This window comes from Macaca fascicularis, chromosome 4 (genome assembly GCF_037993035.2).
Source record: "Macaca fascicularis isolate 582-1 chromosome 4, T2T-MFA8v1.1".
Lineage (NCBI taxonomy): Eukaryota > Metazoa > Chordata > Mammalia > Primates > Cercopithecidae > Macaca > Macaca fascicularis.
The window spans coordinates 38,212,824-38,233,521 of NC_088378.1; the positions used below are offsets into that span (position 1 = coordinate 38,212,824).

The 20,698-nt window shown below is 42.6% G+C and overlaps 1 protein-coding gene across 3 annotated transcripts in view; it reads right to left on the reverse strand.

Moving 5' to 3' along the window:
• SGK1 (serum/glucocorticoid regulated kinase 1) overlaps positions 1-20,698 on the reverse strand; it is a 153,519-nt gene that overhangs the window by 41,148 nt on the left and 91,673 nt on the right. The gene's annotated exons all lie outside the window — the stretch shown is intronic.

The following is a 20,698-nucleotide window of genomic DNA, read 5'->3' on the forward strand; positions in this document are numbered from 1 at the left end:
CACTACATAAAAAGTGTTTGAATCTCCATGTAACAGAAATGATACTTTTAGTACATATTGCTTGGGAAAATACATATGAATTAAAAGCTACTTTTAATTCAGAAGCACTTTAAATGCTTTTTTTTCCTTTTTTTTTTTGAGACAGAGTCTTATTCTTTTGCTCAGGTTGGAGTGCAGTGACACAATCTCAGCTCACTGCAACCTCTGCCTCCTGGGTTCAAGCGATTCTCCTGCCTCAGCCTCCTGAGTAGCTGGGATTACAGGCATGTGCCACCACGCCTGGTTAATTTTTGTAATTTTGTATTTTTGTATTTTTAGCAGAGACAGGGTTTCACCATGTTGCCCAGGCTGGTCTCGAACTCCTGACCTCAAATGATCTGCCCACCTAGGCCTCCCAAAGTGCTGGGTTTATAGGTGTGAGCCACCGCGCCCAGCCTGCATTCTTATTTTATAATCATAACAGAATCTTTATATTCTCAAACAGCAGCACATGTACATATGCAATATGTATTCTTTAGTCCACTTAGAGGCTCTTCTTAGTGTAGATACATTTTTTTAATGATAAATAATATTTATTGAGCATTTCTGTCAGGTACTTTCTTCATTTAAAAAAAATTTCAATAGATTTTTGGGGGACAGGTGGTGTTAGGTTATATGGATAAGTTCTTTAGTAGTGATATCTGAGATTTTGGTGCACCCAACACCCAAGCAGTGTACACTGTACCCAATGTGTGGTCTTTTATCCCTTGCCCCACTGTCGCCCTTCCCCTTGAGTCCCCAGAGTCCACTGTATCATCTTTATGCCTTTGCGTCCTCCTGGCTTAGCTCTCACTTATGAGTGAGAACATACGATATTTGGCTTTCCATTCCTGAGTTACTTCACTTAGAATAATGGTCTGTAATTCCATCCAGGTTGCTGCAAATGGCATTATTTTGTTGGTTTTTTGGCTGAGTAGTATGCCATGTGTATATATATATGTGTGTGTATGCGTATGTATGCATATGTATATATGCATATACATATCATACATGCATGCATATATGCATACATGTATATACATGCGTGTGTATATATGCACATATATACAGATGCATGTGTATATATGTGCACATATACATACATGCATGGTACGCATATATGTGCATATATACACATGTACACATGCATATGCATGCACAAACATGCATGCATGTATGTATATGCATATATTCACATGTATATAAAACACATGTGTATATACACATACATGTATGTATATGTGTGTGCATATATGCACATATGTGTATGTATATGTGTGTATATATACACAAACACACTTTTTTTTGTATATGACTTCTCTTCCTCTCGATAGATACACAGTAGTGGAATTGCTGGGTCAAATGGTAGACCTACTTTTAATTCTTTAAGGAGTCTCCACACTGTTTTCCATAGTGGTTGTACTCAGATACAATTAATAGATTTCATATAACAAGTTCCACAGAGCAGCAGTGATCCATGTTTTTTGACAACTTTATACTACTGTGGTATGAGCTTTCAAATATATTATCAGTCTGTGCGTGGTGGCTCACCCCTGTAATCCCAACACTTTGGGAGTCAAGGCGGATGGATCAGCTGAGGTCAGGAGTTCCAGACCAGCCTGGCCAACATGGTGAAACCCCGTCTCTACTAAAAATACAAAAATTAGTCAGGCATGGCAGCACATGCCTGTAATCCTAGCTAGTCAGGAACCTGAGGCAGAAGAATTGCTTGAACCCAGGAGGCGGAGGCTGCAGTGAGCTGAGATCATGCCACTGTACTCTAGCCTGGGCGACAAAGTGAGACTCCATCTCAAAAAAAAAAAAAAAATCAAATATATTCTCATGAAGTGAAATATAGATCTTAGTGTTAAAACTGCTTTTCCATTGATATATATTTTGTAATGTGATCATTTGATTACTGCAAATATTCTATAGTTTCATCAACTACTTAGTGGATAAATTCCTTCCATTACAACAATAATCAAAATACTCAAGAATGACACTAAGGTCATTGTTTAGTTTCACTGACATTTTCTCTTTATAATAAGGCTTTTGTTTTTCTTTGTTGAGATGGAGTCTCACTCTGTTGCCTAGGCTAGAGTGCAATGGTGCGATCTCGGCTCACTGCAATCTCTGCCTCCCAGGTTCAAGTGATTCTCCTGCTTCAGCCTCCTGAGTAGTTAGGATTACAGTTGTGTTCCACCATGCCTGGCTAATTTTTGTATTTTTAGTAGAGATGGGGTTTTGCCATGTTGGTCATACTGGTCTCGAACTTCTGACTTCAGGTGATCCTCCCACTTTGGTCTCCCGAAGTGCTGGGATTACACGCATGAGCCACCATGCCAGGCCTGCGAAGCTCTATTGACAAAGGAAGCAGTGCATGAATTTATGACCTGGTACAAACTCCTTCTCTTGTGGATCAGTAACAAAGAATATGTGGAAGTCAGAGAAATTGGAATCTCAAAGAGGTATTTTCACTACCATGGTCACTGCAACATTATTCACAACAGCCAAGATGAGGAAGCTACCTAAATGTCTACTGACGCATAAATTGATAAAGAAATGTGGTAAATACATACAATGGAATATTATTTGGCCTTATAAAAGAAAGAAATCATACCATATGTGACAACATGGATGAATCTGGAAGATGTTACGCTAAGTGAAATTAGCCAGTCACAGAAGAACAAATATTGCACGATTCCATTTACATAGGTATGTAAAATAGCTAAACACATACAAGCAGAGAGTAGAACGGTGGTTTCCAGGGGCTGCAGGGAGGGGCAAATGGGAAAATGCTTGAGTTGCTATTCAATGGGTATAAAATTTCAGTTAGGCAAGATGATTAATTTCTAGAGATCTGCTGTACAACATTGTGCCTAGAGAACATCACTATATTGTGCACTTAAAAAATTGTGAAGGCCAGGTGCAGTTTTACATCTATAATCACGTTTCCTATAAATGAAAAACATATTACAATTACAAAAAAAATCCACTTATAAAATATAGACCACTTATATATTGATGTATCAAATATCTTCTGTTCCTTTCTGATATACTGACAAACATAGGATGGCAATCTATTCTGGTTTTCGGTTATTGTGGAAAGAACACATAACATGAGGTCTATCCTTTTAATAATTTTTTTGTTTTGTTTTGTTTTGTTTTGAGACAGAGTCTCCCTGTCGCCCAGGCTGGAGTGTAGTGGCGTAATCTCAGCTCACTGCAACCTCTGCCTCCCAGGTTCAAGCGATTCTTCTGCCTCAGCCTCCTGAGTAGCTGGGATTACAGGCACGTGCCACCACACCTGGCTAATTTTTGTATTCTTAATAGAGATGGGGTTTCACCATGTTGGCCAGGCTGGTCTCGAACTCCTGACCTCAGGCAATCCACCCACCTCAGCCTCCCAAAGTGCTGGGATTACAGGCATGAGCCACCGTGCCCAACCCTTTTAACAATTTTTTTTATTATTTTTATTTTTATTTATTTTATTTTATTTTATTTTTTTTTTGAGACGGAGTCTCGCTCTGTAGCCCAGGCTGGAGTGCAGTGGCCGGATCTCAGCTCACTGCAAGCTCCGCCTCCCGGGTTCACGCCATTCTCCGGCCTCAGCCTCCCGAGTAGCTGGGACTACAGGCGCTGCCACCTCGCCCGGCTATTTTTTGTATTTCTTAGTAGAGACGGGGTTTCACCGTGTTAGCCAGGATGGTCTCGATCTCCCGACCTCGTGATCCGCCCATCTCGGCCTCCCAAAGTGCTGGGATTACAGGCTTGAGCCACCGCGCCCGGCCTATTTGTTTGTTTATTTATTTATTTATTTTTGAGATGGAGTCTCGCTCTGTCGCCCAGGCTGGAGTACCGTGGCCAGATCTCGGCTCACCTCAACCTCCCCCTCCCGGGTTTTGCCTCAGCCTCCCGAGTAGCTGAGATTACAGGCACCCGCCACCACGCCTGGCTAATTTTTTGTATTTTTTAGTAAAGACGGGGTTTCACCGTGTTAGCCAGGATGGTCTTGATCTCCTGACCTCGTGATCCACCCGCCTCCGCCTCCCAAAGTGCTGGGATTACAGGTGTGAGCCACCGCGCCTGGCAAAATTTAAATCTCAAGAAAAAGAGACAGGCCTCTTGCCTCTTTGCCTCATTGAAATCCTGAAAGCAAGATGCATCAATAGCAGCTCTACGGGAGCCATTCATGAAAATTTGGCCAGGGTTCTCGTTCTTGTTGCTTCTGCTCCAACCAGCATGGTTTGATCCAGATTATGTGCAGCCAATTTTTCCATCAGTATGCAAAGTTATAGGTAGACTTCATTATGTTGGGCTAAGTGATCTTCCTTGAATAGATTACCAAAGTCATCTACCCAGTGAAGGAAACCATGCTAGCTCTTTGTACATAAAATAAATTAAAAAGAAAATAAAAGAAAGAAGAAGAAGAAGAAAAAGAATGTGTGGAGCAGCAACATTTCATGGACTACATTTTGAGCAGTACTGTAAAATATCCCTCCTACCGAATCACTTGAACCCGGGAAACAGAGGTTGCAGTGAGCCGAGATCGCTCCACTGCACTCCAGTTCGGTGACAGAGCGAGATTCCAGCTACAAAACAAACAAACAAACAAACAAACAAACAAACAAAAAAACTCCCTTCTACCTGACTAAGCAGCCTCAGTATGAATCCCTTCCCAGGATTTATCTACTCCAATGAAGTACCACTTCAATTGTTAGAAAGCTCTTCACAGGTTGAATTTAAATCCGGGTTCTTGAAACTTTGGTTCCTTGTCTTCTTTTGGGGTGTCGGAGGGTGGGGGCAAGGAGTCTCGCTCTGTCACCCAGGCTGGAGTGCAGTGGCGCCATCTCGGCTCACTGCAAGCTCCGCCTGCCGGGTTCACACTGTTCTCCTGCCTCAGCCTCCCGAGCAGCCGGGACTACAGGCGTCCACCACCACGCCCGGCTAATTTTTTGTATTTTTAGTAGAGACGGGGTTTCACTCTGTTAGCCAGGGTGGTCTCGATCTTCTGACCTCATGATCTGCCTGCCTCGGCCTTCCAAAGTGCTGGGATTACAGGCGTGAGCCACCGCACCCTGCGATTCCTGGTTTTAACTCACTCTTAACATGAAATACTATCTCAAATATTTGAAAGTAGCTATTATGTCTCACCTTAGCTTTCCATTTCCAAGTTAACCAGCCCTCTTCCCTTTCACTGCTCCGGATGAGATTATTTTAAGACTTTTTATTGAGGTCACTCTGCCCCAGAAGACATCCTTTCCAGTAAGTGAACTAGTCCTCAGGGAGCTCCCAGGCCAGGGTTAGATAATAGTCATAAAACTAAGGAGCTGGTTTTGAGGGACAGCTTTCAGGGAGGACAGCCAGCATTATTTCCACATGTGAGTAATTAAAATGTTCCTAAGCACCTATAAATCTAACATTCATGAGAGTAAAGAATGCTTTATGACTTAGCCACTTTTAATACTTTTTAATGCCAAAAATTTTAATTGATTTTCTACAGTAACTATATACTTATTTGGGAAAATTGCCATATGTGAGCTTTCTTTCTGCATTAAGCTCCAGTTACCTTGTTTCCTTGAGGCTTTTGTATGAAGCAAATGCCATTCTTACAGATCTCATTTACTTGTGAATGATTCTTTATCACTATTTGTTCAAAAAAAATCTTCCCCATGTTGAAGCTGCTCCTCATGAAGTCAGGGTCTTCAAGAATTCTTGTTCTCTGTGTCACTATCACACAAGTATCACACCATTCTTTATGCTTCTCAAGAACCACAGCATCCATAGTAAATTACCCGGAGAGCTCATATAGTAAATTTTAAGCACAAGTTTATAGAAATCCTTGAGTAACTATATATAATGCAACTGTTTACAGGCAATGCTCTATAACTTGTATAGCTTTAGGTACTTTGCAGAAGTGAGAACATTTATTATCAGATAAAGTCTTGGCCGGGTGTGGTGGCTCACGCCTATAATCCCAGCACTTTGGGAGGCCGAGGCAGGCATATCTCCTGAGGTCAGGAGTTTGAGACCAGCCTGGCCAACATGGTGAAACCCTGTCTCTCCTAAAAATACAAAATTCGCCGGGTGTGGTGGCCTACACCTATGATCCTAGCTACTCCGAAGGCTGAGGCAGAAGAATCACTTGAACCTGGGAAGTGGAGGTTGCAATGAGCTGAGATCATGCCATTGCATTCCAGCCTGGGCGACAAGAGCAAAACTCCCTCTCAAAAATAAATATAAATAAATAAATAAATAAATAAATAAATAAAATATCCTCATGAGACACCTGTGGTTTAGCAGAAAGTTGGAAGCTAAAGAAGTGACCAGCACATGGAGTCTGGCTCCTGGCTGAATCCACATGGGCTCTTTGGTTCTTTCTTTCTTTCCCTGGAATAAGGATTTAAGGAGAATTTCTCCGATAGGATATACGCTATGGGAGTATGATCGAGGAGGGGCGAAAACGTGATGATATAATAAGAAGAGCAAAATAACAGTGTGCAATTTTAAAATATTTTATTATAGAAAACTTAAAGCATACACAACAGCAAACCATATAATAAACCTCTATGTACCTATCAGCCAACTTTAACAATTATCAATATTTTGCTAATCTTATTTTTACCTATCTTGCCTTATTTTTGGCTGGAATATTTTAAATCAAGTCTCAGACATCATAACAATTAATCTATAAGTTCTTCAAAAATTTTTTTTTGTAGAGATGGGGTCTCACTTGGTTGCCCAGGCTGGTTTTAAATTCCCAGCTTCAAGCAATCCTCCCACCTCGGCCTCCTAAAGTGCTGAGATTAGGCGTGAGCCACCATGTGAGGTTTATAATTTCTTCAGAATGTGTTTCTGACAACTTTTTTTTTGCCTAACCATCACGCCATTATCACAACTAACAATTTCAACAATAATTATGTTTATTAAAATTAAGGCTCACGCCTGTAATCTCAGCACTTTGGGAGCCGAGGCACGCAGATCAGCTGAGGTCATGCGTTCGAGACCAGCCTAACCAGCGTGGTGAAACCCCATCTCTACTAAAAATACAAAAATTAGCTGGGCGTGGTGGTGCATGCCTATAATCTCAGCTACTCAGGAGGCTGAGGCAGGAGAATCGCTTGAATCTGGGAGGCAGAGGTTGCAGTGAGCCACTGTACTCCAGCCTGGGTGACAGAGGGATACTCTGTCTCAAAAAAAAAAAAAAAAAAAAATGAAAGTTATTAAAGTTTAGTCATTTAATAAATGACAGCATGTACATTCTGAAAAACAGAATGAGTATGTGCAGTATTCAGCAGACAGAATAATTTGAATAAATGAATTTAAAAGACACCGTTTCAAACTGTAAGACCCCTAAAAATCAGTGGACCTTGGCCTCACTTGTTTAAATCCTCATGGCCTCTGTTTTGGGTGGGGGGGGAACATCTTTTTTTTTTTTTTTTTTTTTTTTTTGAGACAGAGTCTGGCTCTGTTACCCAGGCTGGAGTGCAGTGGCCAGATCTCAGCTCACTGCAAGCTCTGTCTCCCGGGTTTACGCCATTCTCCTGCCTCAGCCTCGCAAGTAGCTGGGACTACAGGTGCCTGCCACCTCACCCGGCTAGTTTTTTTGTATTTTTTAGTAGAGACGGGGTTTCACCGGGTTAGCCAGGATGGTCTCGATCTCCTGACCTCGTGATCTGCCCGTCTCGGCCTTCCAAAGTGCTGGGATTACAGGCTTGAGCCACCGCGCCCGGCTTAAGGGAACATCTATAAAAATTATTTTTCCAACAGAAGTCTTACTATCTTTCAACTTATTTTCTATGAGTCCCAAGAGGTAGAAAGATATTTTTCTTGACTGATAGAATTGAAAGTATTGGGTTAGGTAAGTGGAAGAAAGATCATATTTAGAAGGTAACTGTTGAATGTTTAATCGCTATTGTTTTGAAATCTAGAAGTATTGTCACAGGTTATAATTTAAACATCAGAAGATGGGGTGTATCAGAATATCACATTTAGGGAGATGTCAGTTATCCAGAAGTTTTGCAGATAATCTGGAAAATAAACCTGAGAGTAAGTTTTTTTTTCTTTTGAGACAGCTCTGTTGCCCAGGCTGGAGTGCAGTGGCTGGCTCACTACAACCTCCACCTCCTGGGTTCAAGCGATTCTCGTGTCTCAGCCTCCTGAGTAGTTGGGATTACAGGCACCCGCCACCATGCCTGGCTAATTTTTGTATTTTTAGTAGAGACAGGGTTTCACCATGTTGGTCAGACTGGTCTTGAACACCTGACTTCAAGAGATCTGCTCACCTCAGCATCCTAAAGTGCTGGGATTACAGGCGTGAGCCACTGCGCCTGGCCGTTATAATCTTAATTCTATGAATTGCTTCCAGTTAATGGAAAGTTGAATAGTGGTGGAATTGCTAGGGAAAAAAAGCAGTTATGGTCATCTGTCTCCATTCTAGCTCACCTTATTTAGAGAATATTACTCCAGGCTGTGAGCACATGCGTGCAGTGGCTCATGCCTGTAATCCCAGCACTTTGGGAGGCTGAGGCAGGTGGATCACCTGAGGTTGGGAGTTTGAGACCAGCCTGACCAACATGGAGAAACCACGTCTCTACTAAAAATACAAACTTAGCCGGGCATGGTGGCGTTTGTCTGTAATCCCAGCTACTTGGGAAGATGAGGCAGGAGAATCACTTGAACCCGGGAGGCAGAGGTTACAGTGAGCTGAGATTGTGCCACTGCACTCCAGCCTGGGTGACAGAGCAAGACTCCATCTCAAAAAAACAGAAAAAGAACTTTTCTTCAACAAAATAAATATATTCACATATGCATAAATTTTTTTTTTAACTTTTTTTCCTTTTTATAAAAAAACCAGTTTTCTCAGGTTGAAATTTTTAAAATCACCTCTGATGATGACAGAGAATAACTAAAATATAAAATATGGGTTTCTCTCTGATTTCTTTTTGGTTTGTAATAATTTGCATATGACTTTGCATGAATCACTTTAGCAGTTTATGCTAAAGTCATTAGTTCTTCCTAAGATACAAAAGAAATTCTCAAAATGCTTGTTTCCTATTAGCCAGGGAAGTTGTTTTTCTCATATCTCAAGTTGCATGACCAAAAGTAGCAAAAATACTTTATCTTTAGGGAAGCGAAAGCTTGATTCTCAAACTGCTTTAGTGAGGCTTTAGGAAATGCCTCCTGGCTGGTATCATAGAATATAATACTGTCTTGCAAATAGTAATTTTGAATTCAGTTCTTTGTATCTAGGACAAAAAAAATGTCTTCTTCCATTGACTCTCTTAGATGGGCTTATCACATTCAACAGTATTTACTGAGCATTTGTTTTAAGAAGCTACTACCTTAGTCGCTAACTCATTGCTCCCTAGACATTGTATTTGGATTGAGAAGAAAAACATAGGCATCAACAAAACAGATCTGGAACCTGGTATCATGTACCTCTAAATGTGAAGTATGCGGTAGAGTTAATGTTTTGTCAGAGTTTAAAGAAGGAAGTAGGCCGGGCGCGGTGGCTCACGCCTGTAATCCCAGCACTTTGGGAGGCCGAGGCGGGCGGATCACGAGGTCAGGAGATCGAGACCATCCTGGCTAACCCGGTGAAACCCCGTCTCTACTAAAAATGCAAAAAATTAGCCGGGCGAGGCGGCGGGCGCCTGTAGTCCCAGCTACTCGGGAGGCTGAGGCAGAATGGCGTGAACCCGGGAGGCGGAGCTTGCAGTGAGCCGAGATCGCGCCATTGCACTGCAGCCTGGGCGACTAAGCGAGACTCTGTCTCAAAAAAAAAAAAATAAATAAAATAAAATAAAATAAAGAAGGAAGTAATAATATGGGCAAAGTTGTTGAGCAAGGCTTCAGGGAGGAAGTAGAACCTCAACAGGCTTTTGAAAACACTGGCACCATTTGGATTGGCGAAGAGGCAGTAGAACGGTATCCTCTCTGGGTGGGACAGCACAAAGGTGTGGGAACAAAACTCAACAAGGCACATTTGGGCAACACTTGGTTGAACAATTCCACAGGAGTGGAAGACTCATGGGAGAAATCATTGGAAGTCACATGGTGGAAGGCTTTAAATGTCAATGTGTCCTTCATGCCATGGAAATTCAGAAGGCTTGGCAGTTTGCAGGAAAGACCAGAGTTGAAGAATACAGGAGCTGAGGCGATCAGGGGGCTGCTATAACGAAGGGGAGTTGATAGAGCACGAATTCAGATGGGGGCTATGAAAGTGAAAAAGCAGGGATAGGTGTGGAGGGCAGGTAGAAGAATACTTTGCAAGACTTGATGAATGACTGAAAACTAGGGAAGTTGGGGGAGTCCAAAATATTTCATGGCTTTGGAATTTGGTGACCAGGCAGATGGTCATAGAGGGTCAAAGCTGTCCACAAACTCCAGCAACTGGAGGAAGCACAGCATTCTGTGCTCAAGCTAGTATGGCAGGCCTGCAGAATGCATATGGGCCCTTGTTCCTGTGCTCAGCTGAGGGCTTCCTGAGAGCAGTTGCTCCATCTCTGACCCACTGGACCATTACTGCCTTTGGATCCTGGGTGGTGGGCTTCGCTCGCACAGTCGACTGGGTGTCTCATGCCTTTGTCTCTGGGCTACAGTCCTCTACTTCCCACCACACACAGCAGGGTGGAATGTGGCCATATTATCTTACTGCAGCAAACATGCCCCATCAACTGCCACACTCATAAAGATGATGGTTTGCACAAGTGTAGCAGGAGTCTGGTCAAGAGATTAATGCAGGGTCAGAGATCAGGAGTCTTATCATCTTGATCTCTGCAAGCTAATGATTTATCCTTCTTCAATTGCTTAACATTAATCACATTTATGTAACATGAGGCCTAGGAACAATTCTTGACCCCTCAAGAGATTGTGATTCCAAGCAACTAGTCAGATGTTCCTCCTTTTGTGGTTTTATTTCATTTGCATTCTTTTTAGTTTCGATATTTTTCAGTTTGGTCTTTGTAATTGCAAATTGCTTAAGGCAATTCGCCACCCAACCCACTTCACGTTTTTATGTTTCCTGCCTGGCCCAGCAAGCACTTGTATTTAAATTCTGGTCTACACAAGGTGAAGATATTCAGGTCAAACATCTATTAAATCAAATGTTTTCTATATTCTGCACAACTAGTAGAGTTCAGAGGATCAGAGATTTGGGGACCTGAAGGGGGTCTTTTATTACCTCACCCCTTGCATTACGGTTGAGACAACTGAGGACCAGAGGGTAATGTAATTTGTGTTAGGGACGAATTAAGGGCTAGAGTCCATGTCTTGAGTTACATTTTAAGATGTCAGTTCAGAACTGATACTGGTTTCTTGAAACTCAAATTTATCCTCAATCTTGAAATTTATTCAGTTATTCATTTAATAAATATTTGTGGATAACTTATTATACAATAGGCACAGTGCTAGGAGCCATGGGCATAGGTGTGTGAACAGATAGACAGATCTTGCCCTCATGGAACTTGTTTTCTTTTCTTTTTTTTTTTTTTTTTTTTTGAGACGGAGTCTCTCTCTGTCGCCCAGGCTGGAGTGCAGTGGCCGGATCTCGGCTCACTGCAAGCTCCGCCTCCCGGGTTCACGCCATTCTCCTGCCTCAGCCTCCCGAGTAGCTGGGACTACAGGCGCCCGCCACCTCGCCCGGCTAGTTTTTTGTATTTTTTTTTTAGTAGAGATGGGGTTTCACCATGTTAGCCAGGATGGTCTCGATCTCCTGACCTCGTGATCCACCCGTCTCGGCCTCCCAAAGTGCTGGGATTACAGGCTTGAGCCACCGCGCCCGGCCTCTTTTCTTTGTTTCTTTCTTTTTTTTGAGACAGTCTTGCTCTGTTGCCCAGGCTGGAGTGCAGTGGTGTGATCTCAGCTCACTGCAACCTCCACCTCCCAGGTTCAAGCAATTCTCCTGCCTCAGCCTCCGGAGTAACTGGGATTACAAGCACCCACCATTGCGCCTGGCTAATTTTTGTATTTTCGGTAGAGACAGGGTTTCACCACATTGGCCAGGCTGGTCTCCAACTCCTGACCTGAAATGACCCACCCACCTCGGCCTTCCAAAGTACTGGGATTATAGGTGTGAGCCAGTGCACCCAGCCGGAACTTGTTTTCTGATGCCGGTAGTTGAGGTGGGTGCTATGGAGGCAATAAGTACGGACACATGAGTAAGGAGTGAGGCGATAAATGGTAATTTTAGATTCTTTAAGGGAGTCCATCTTACCTAATTTTTTCAGTAATATCACCAGAAATAATGATGGCACATCTGCATTTGTAAGTTAAAAGACGTAACATATTTAGGTTAAAACGGAACACAGCTCTTCAACGTACTAAAATGGCTGTTTTTTTTGTTTTTGTTTTTGTTTGAGACAGAGTCTTACTCTGTCGCCCAGGCTGGAGTGCAGTGGCACGGTCTCAGCTCACCGCAGCCTCGGTCTCCCAGGTTCAAGCGATTCTTGTGCCTTAGCCTCCTGAGTAGCTGAGATTACAGGTGTGTGCCACTACGCCCCGCTAATTTTCTTTTCTTTTCTTTTTTTTTTTTTTTTTGCATTTTTAGTAGAGATGGGGTTTCATCATGTTGGCCAGGCTGGTCTTGAACACCTGACCTCAAGTGATCCGCCCGTCTCAGCCTCCCAAAGTGCTGAGATCAGAGGCGTGAGCCACCCACCGTGCCTGGCCCTAAAATGGCTGTTTTGAGTAGACACAGAGCCATGTCTGAACACCCGTTTCCACTTCGCCTATTTAAATTTCCTGCCTGGCTCTGCAGGCACTGGAGTTTCAACCTGAGATTCTATGCCAGGCCAAGATATCCAGATTGTTTGCATTCGATATCAAAACATATAATTGGCCAGGCAAGGTGTCTCACGCCTGTAATCCCAGCAGTTTGGGAGGCAGAGGCGGGCAGATCGCCTGAGGTTGGGAGTTCGAGACCAGCCTGACCAACATGGAGAAATCCTGTCTCTACTAGAAATACAAAAATAGCCAGGCATGGTGGTGCACACCTGTAATCCCAGCTACTCAGGAGGCTGAGGCAGGAGAATTGCTTGAATGCAGGAGGCAGAGGTTGCGGTGAGCTGAGATTGCGTCATTGCACTCCATCCTGGGCAACAAGATTGAAACTCTGTCTCAAAAAAAAAAAAAAAAAAGAGAAACAGAAAAACACATATAATTAAATTATCAAGTAAAAATTATTTGTGGCATGGAGTTTTGTAGATTTTGCCTGATCCAGAGAAAAGGTAATCAATGCATGTTTATTGACCACATCATTGATTTGTAGGACTCAAATTATGGGAAAGTAGTCAAGTTAATCTATCACAGAATCATAGTATTTTGTGGCTAGAAGATATTTAACAGATGACTTAGTTCAGCTCCCTTATTTAATAGATAGGAAAACAGACTCTGAGGGAGGCCAAGTGGCTTACAGAAGGTTACACAGATAGAAGTTATATATGTTATTTACAGTACATCTACTGTGGTTAAGAGAGGCCTATTTTAGAGTGGAGTTGGTAGAAATAGACGTAGCAGTTTGGAGCATGAGCTTTGGTGTCAGACAGACCTAGAGAAAATTTAAGTAAAACTTAAAATTTACCTGACTGCGTATGTGCCCCTGGGATATTAGTTAATATCTTTTAGCCGTAGTCTCCTTATTGGAAAAATTGGCAAGTTTAGGGTTAGGGTTAGGGGCTCTAAGTTTTCATAATTGGTAAAGGTTATTATTCATTTTGTACCATCAAACATGTCAACAGGAGTATAATGACTTCGATGGAGTCATATACTCCTCTTGGGAGAGATGTAATTTTCTGATAGAAGCCTGGCCAACATGGCAAAACCCCTGTCTACTAAAAATACAAAAAGTAGCCAGGCATGGTAGCCCACGCCTGTAGTTTCGGCTACTCTGGAGGTTGAGGCAGGAGAATCACTTGAACCCAGGAGGCAGAGGTTGCAGTGAGCCAAGATTATGCCACAGCACTCCAGCCTGGTCAACAAAGTGAGACTCCGTCTCAAAAAAAAAAAAAAAAAAAGAATTTTTTATTAATAAAAGTTTGCTCAGGCCAGGCATGGTGGCTCATGCCTGTAATCCCAGCACTTTGGGAGGCCGAGGCAGGCAGATCACCTGAGGTCAAGAGTTCGAAACCAGCCTGGCCAACATGGTGAAACCCTGTCTTTACTAAAAACACAAATATTAGCTGGGAGTGGTGGTGGGCTCCTGTAATTCCAGCCACTCGGGAGGCTGAGATGGGAGAACTGCTTGAACCCAGGAGGTGGAGGTTGCAGTGAGCCGAGACCGTGCCACTGCTCTCCAGCCTGGAAGACAGAGTGAGACTCTGTCTCAAAAAAAAAAAAAAAAAAAAAAGAAAGTTTGCTCTATCAGTTGAATAATCTATATGCAAATAATTATAGCAAAAGTAAAAAGACTTCTTTCCTGGGACTGTGCTCACTGAGCCCTCACCCTGGAATGCTTTTTGCCCAGCTATCCACACAATTCTCATCTCCTTCAGGTATCTGCTCAACTGGCACCTTCTCAGTGAAGCCTTGCTTGACATTTTGTTTAAATGGAAACTTTGTTCCCATTTCCTGCTTTATTTTTCTCCATGACACTTACCTTCTAATAAGTAATTTTCTTATTTGCTTTGTTTATGATCTCTTGTAAATTTCATGAGTCCTAAACGGGTGCTTGGCACCTATAAATTTTTTTTTTTTTTTTTCTTGAGATGGAGTCTCACGCTCTCGCCTAGGCTGGAGTGCAGAGGCACAATCTCTGCTCACTGCAGCCTCTGACTCTTGGGTTCAAGCAATTCTTCTACCTCAGACTCCTGAGTAGCTGGGATTACAGGTGTGGGCCACCACACCTGGCTAATTTTTGTGTTTTTTGTAGAGACAGGGTTTTACCCTGTCGGCCAGGTTGGTCTCAATCTCCTGGCCTCAAGTGATCCACCCAGCTTGGCCTCCCAAAGTGCTAGGATTACAGGTGTGAGCTACCGCGCCTGGCTGGCATTCAATAAATTTTTGTTATTTATCCCTAAACAATAAAAAGTGTGAATCATAAATCCCACTCTACTTGAGCTACTATAATTACAGGAGATAATTATTCTGCCAAAATGTTGTGTTTTAACACATGTGTCTTCATTTATTCTAGTGCTTTAATCTTCCTGAATTCCTGGTGTTGGGGCAATAACATGCCATGATGGGGTTACCTCAGAGTAGTGGGTGCCTCTTTAAATGCCTGGAGGTGAATGAAAGAAGCTATTCCCAACCTAGCAGCAAGGCTATGACTTGGCCTGCTATGTAGCTTCTGACATTGCAATTCAATGCCATTTTTTTCTTTGCATAAAGGTGTAGAAACCTGTTTAGGCTGTGGTCTACTACTAAATGTACTCATTAGAAAAAATTTCTTTTTTTTCTTTTTTTTTTGAGACAGATTTTCACTCCTGTTGCCCACGTTGGAGTACAATGGTGTAATCGCAGCTCACTGCAACCTCTGCCTCCCAGGTTCAAGCAATTCTCCTGCCTCAGCCTCCCAAGTAGCTGGGATTACAGGCGCACACCACCACACCTGGCTAATTTTTGTATTTTTAGTAGAGATGGGGTTTCATCATGTTTTCCGGGCTGGTCTCAAACTCCTGAACTCAGGTGATCCACCCGCCTCATCCTCCCAAAGTGCTGGGATTACAGGCGTTAGCCACTGTGCCCAGTTTTAGAAAAAATTTCTAATGACTGGCTGTTTACATCTTTCAGATTATTGTCTATGACTATAATATAGTATGGAGCTGGGAAAAAATAATCTTCAAAACTCTTTTCAAAGATTCAAGTTCTATTCAATATATTATTTGGATTTGTTCAAAAACTATGACCAGGTTTTCTTGCCCTCATCAAAAGCGTATTTCTTTCCAGTAGTCTCAATCATAGCTACCCATTATAATTAGGAACTTAAAAAATGAAATAACAGTGATAAGTTCCTATCCAAAGGGAGTAGGGAGACTGGGTTATCAATGTATTTTCAAGCTCCCCAGGAATCTCTAATTTGCTTAAACCAACTTCTGCCAAATGCAAGTAATACAAATTGAGCAGTGTTTATCCACTGGGTACAGGCAAGAACCCAAATATAGCTATTTTAGGGTCATTGTGCTATATAAGGATAATACAAGAAATGATTCTTAGGCCTAGGTTAAACAATGAACAAACATCCACTCCTAGGCTGTATGGGGAAAAGAGAAATGTTTTAAATGTCTCTCATTGCAAATGACACTATATTCCTTAGTGTTTTTCTCCTTGGACTTACCTCCAAAAAGGTACTTGACATGAGAGGAAAAAGTAGAAATCGAGATTTGGATTTTATGCGAGATTCTAGGAGAAATGTTCCTACTCTTTCCTATACAGGAGCTAAGTCAAATTCAAGGGCAATGGGATTATAATTTGCTTTATGCTATAATTTGTAATGTTTAACTTGTTTTAGCAAAAAAAGTCTGATACTCAATCTTCCATTAACACTTTAGCAATAGAATCTAGACTGCCACATGCAACTGTTAACAAATGCATGGTTTCTTTGTTATGAATGGAACTAGACATTTCCATTAAAACATTTGCTGTTTTTCTCATGCAGCAGGCTAACTGTACAGTATTTAATGGTCTATGGGTCTAAAATATTTCTTATATGCCTTGGCTTGCACTAAAAGTGCTTCTGGTAAACCAGTTAATAATCTGGCCATCCAAGAGTCCAGAATGTTGAGTTAGTTTTTTACAGAGGTTCCCAGATGTGCTGGAAGACTCACTCTTAGCGATCTTGCCAATATTTTTTTTAAGATTACATTTGGCTTTTCTTGCATTTGATATGAAACACATGTTAAAAACAATACCTGACAAATATGAAATGCATTTTTCTGCATAAGCAAAAACACCATGAACGCAGCTTTTACAAAGTTTTGGATGGCAGAGATACAGGGTTTTCATTGCAAAACTGGGTTAACATTTAGGCGAGTTAATCATACATCTCGACAATGATTCTTGATCCAACATCTCTTTTGTATTCAGTAGGCAGGCCATTAGGGCTATGAAGAAATAAGCGGGAGAATGTCCAGGGAATGAAAAACATCTACATAACATGTGGAGAAGTGGATAGATTTACTAAGTATTCAACTTCAAGAGGTGCAGGTTCTGATCCCAGCCAGATCACTTGAGTTCTTAACTTCTCGGAAGTTAAGAATAACAATGTGAGTCTCTGAGTGTTTCAAGAAGATCCTGTATTAGTTGCTTCCCTTTGCACGTATTTTCCATGGCATTTCCATGTGTTTTCTCTAGGTGCTTTCTGGCAGGGCATCATATGCAGCTTTATTTTTGCCTTTTCTTTCAGTCTATATTTTCTTTTCTATTTATTTTTAGAGGGCAATGGAAAATACTGCAATATACTGCAAGTATCCTTTCTCTTTACATGAACTGAATTTGTATTTTATTGTTTCTTTTTCCAGGTCTAGCCTGAGAAATCTTATGATATGGCCAGACACGGTGTCTCATGCCTGTAATCCCAGCACTTTAGGAGGTTGAGGCAGGCAGATCACGAGGTCAGGAGATCGAGACCATCCTGGCTAAGACGGTGAAACCCCATCTCTACTAAAAATAAAAAAAATTAGCTGGACACAGTAGCATGTGCCTGTAGTCCCAGCTGCTCAGGGATTGAGGCAAGAGAATCGCTTGAACCTGGGAGGTGGAGGTTGCAGTGAGCTGAGATCGTGCCACTGCACTCCGGCCTGGACAACAGAGTGAGACTCCAGCTCAAATCAATCAATCAATCAATCAATCTTATAATATTTACAAAATATAATTGTGGACCGATGCGGTGACTCACACCTGGTAATCCCAGCACTTTGGGAGGCCAAGGTGTGTGGATCACTTGAGGTCAGGAGTGCAAGACCAGCCTGGCCAACGTGGTAAAACCCTATCTCTACTAAAAATACAGAAAATTAGCCTGATGTGGTGGCGCATGGCTGTGATCCCAGCTACTCGGGAGACTGAGGCAGGAGAATCACTGGAACCTGGGAGGCAGAGGCTGCAGTGGGCTGAGATCGGACCACTGCACTCCAGCCTGGGCAACAAAGCAAGACTCCATCTCGAAAAAAAAAAAAGAAATATAATTGTGGATCCAGACTCTGGCCAAGGATCAAATAGACATTTAAGGTATTTGAGGGCAGGTGGCTGCCACTGAGGAAGAATGATGCTACCTTTAGCTGTCTCTAAAAAGAGGAAGTAAATGCCACTGCAATCTGGTATTGAGGTTTCCCTAGATCTAGAATATCAAGCATTTCAATTCACACTAAAGTTCAAAATAATAATTACTAATTATATATATATTTATATATATATATATTTTTTTTTGAGACGGAGTCTTGCTCAGTCGCCCAGGCTGGAGTGCAGTGGCACAATCTCGGCTCACTGCAAGCTTCGCCTCCTGGGTTCTCGCCATTCTCATGCCTCAGCCTCCCTAGTAGCTGGGACTACAGGCGCCTGCCACCACGCCCGGCTAATTTTTTTTTTTTGTATTTTTAGTAGAGACGGAGTTTCACCTTGTTAGCCAGGATGGTCTCGATCTCCTGACCTCGTGATCCGCCCGTCTCGGCCTCCCAAAGTGCTGGGATTACAGGCATGAGCCACCGTGCCCGGCCAACTACTAATAATACTTTTAATGGAGTATTTACAATGGGCCAGGCACATTTATTATCTCATTATCTCAGTTGATCCTCAGAAGGACTGAGTGCTCTCAGTAGTTTGTTTCTGTGGGGAAAGGGAGTCATGGACAAGTTAACCTTTAAAATCTTATCCAGTCACTGCTTGCTTATTTTCTTTAAAGAAGTAACAAGAAAAGTGGGCCAGGCATGGTGGCCTGTAATCCCAGTACTTTGGGAGGCTGAGGTGGGAGGATGGCTTGAGCCCAGGAATTTGAGACCAGGCTGGGCGACATGGCAAAACCCCATCTCTACCAAAAGAAAAATAAAAAAACAAAAAAACCCAAATTAGCTGAGCATGGTGGCGCATGCCTGTAGTCCCAATTGCTTGGGAGGTTGAGGTGGGAGGATCAATCACCTCAGCCTGGGGAGGCTGAGGCTGCAGTGAGCCGAGATCCTGCCACTTGCCACTGCACTCTAGCCTGGGTGACAGAGCGAGACCCTGTCTCAAAAAATAAATACATAAATAAAAATTTTAAAAAAAAGGAAAAAGAAAAAAGAGAAAATCTTATCAAGGGAGGTGATATCAACAAAATGGTGTAACAGGAAGCTCCAAGCTCCACTCCTCCAACCGAAACATCAGAAAGTAAGCATAAACTGTCAAACCAAATTTGTTAAAACTCTGGAAAACTGTCAAAGGTTTATAGCAACTAAGCAAATGCTGAATCCTGCCCCCCTTATCCAAAAAGGTGTTTTTTTTTTCTTTTTAATTTTTTTTTTTTTTTTGAGATGGAGTCTTTGCTCTGTCGCCCAGGATGGAGTATAGTGGCACGATCTCGGCTACTGTAACCTCCGCCTCCCAGATTCAAGCTATTCTCCTGCCTCAGCCTCCCGAGTAGCTGGGATTACAGGTGCCTGCCACCACACCTGGCTAATTTTTGTATTTTTAGTAGAGACGGGGTTTCACCATATTGGCCAGACTGGTCTTGATCTCCTGACCTCGTGATCCATCCACCTTGGCCTCCCAAAATGCTGGGATTACAGGCGTGAGCCACCGTGCCCAGCATTTTAATTGTTTTTTAGAAATAGAGACAGGGCTGAGTGCAGTGGCGCATGCCTATAATCCTAAGACTTTGGGAGGCCAAGGCAGTGGATTGCTTGGAGTTTGAGACCAGCCTGGGCAACATGGTGAAACTCTGCTTCTACAAACAAAGTACAAAAAATCAGCTAGGCATGGTGGTACGCACCTGTAGTCCCAGCTACCTGGGAAGCTGAGTGGGAGGATCACCTAAGCCTGGGAAGTTAAGGCTGCAGTGAGCTGTGATTGTGCTACTGCACTCAAGCCTGGGTGACAGAATGAGACTCTGTCTCAAAAAAAAAAAAAGAAAAGAAAAGAAAAATATATATAGAGAGATGAGGTCTTGTTATGTTGCCCAGACTGGTCTCCAACTCCTGGGCTCAAGTGATCCTCCCACTTCAGCCTTCTGAGTAGTTGGGACTGCAGGCTCATGCCACCATGCCTGGCTAATTTTTTTTTTTTATTTTTATTAGAGATGGGGTCTTGCTATGTTGCCCAGACTGGCCTTGAACTCCTGGCCTCAACCCATCCTCACACTTTGGCATCCCAGAAGGCTGGTATTACAGGTGGGAGCCACCTCACTCAGCCCCCAAAAAGACATTTTAAAACAACTAGGAATGCTTTGTGGTGTTTTCACTTGCTCTTTCCACACCTCCTGCCCAGCTCAGTGGTAGTCTTAGGAGTTAGCCTCCATGGCTAGTCCCTGGTCCCTGGCTCCAGCATGTATGTCTTTTTTTTTTTTTTTTTTTTTTTTTTTTTAATTTTTTTTTTGAGACGGAGTCTCACTCACTCGCTGGAATGCAGTGGCACTATCTCAACTCACTGCAACCTCCGCCTCCCGTGTTCAAGTGATTCTCCTGCCTCAGCCTCCTGAGTAGTTGGGATTACAGGCATCCACTACCATGTCCAGCTTATTTTTGTATTTTTAGTAGAGATGGGTTTTCACCATGTTGGC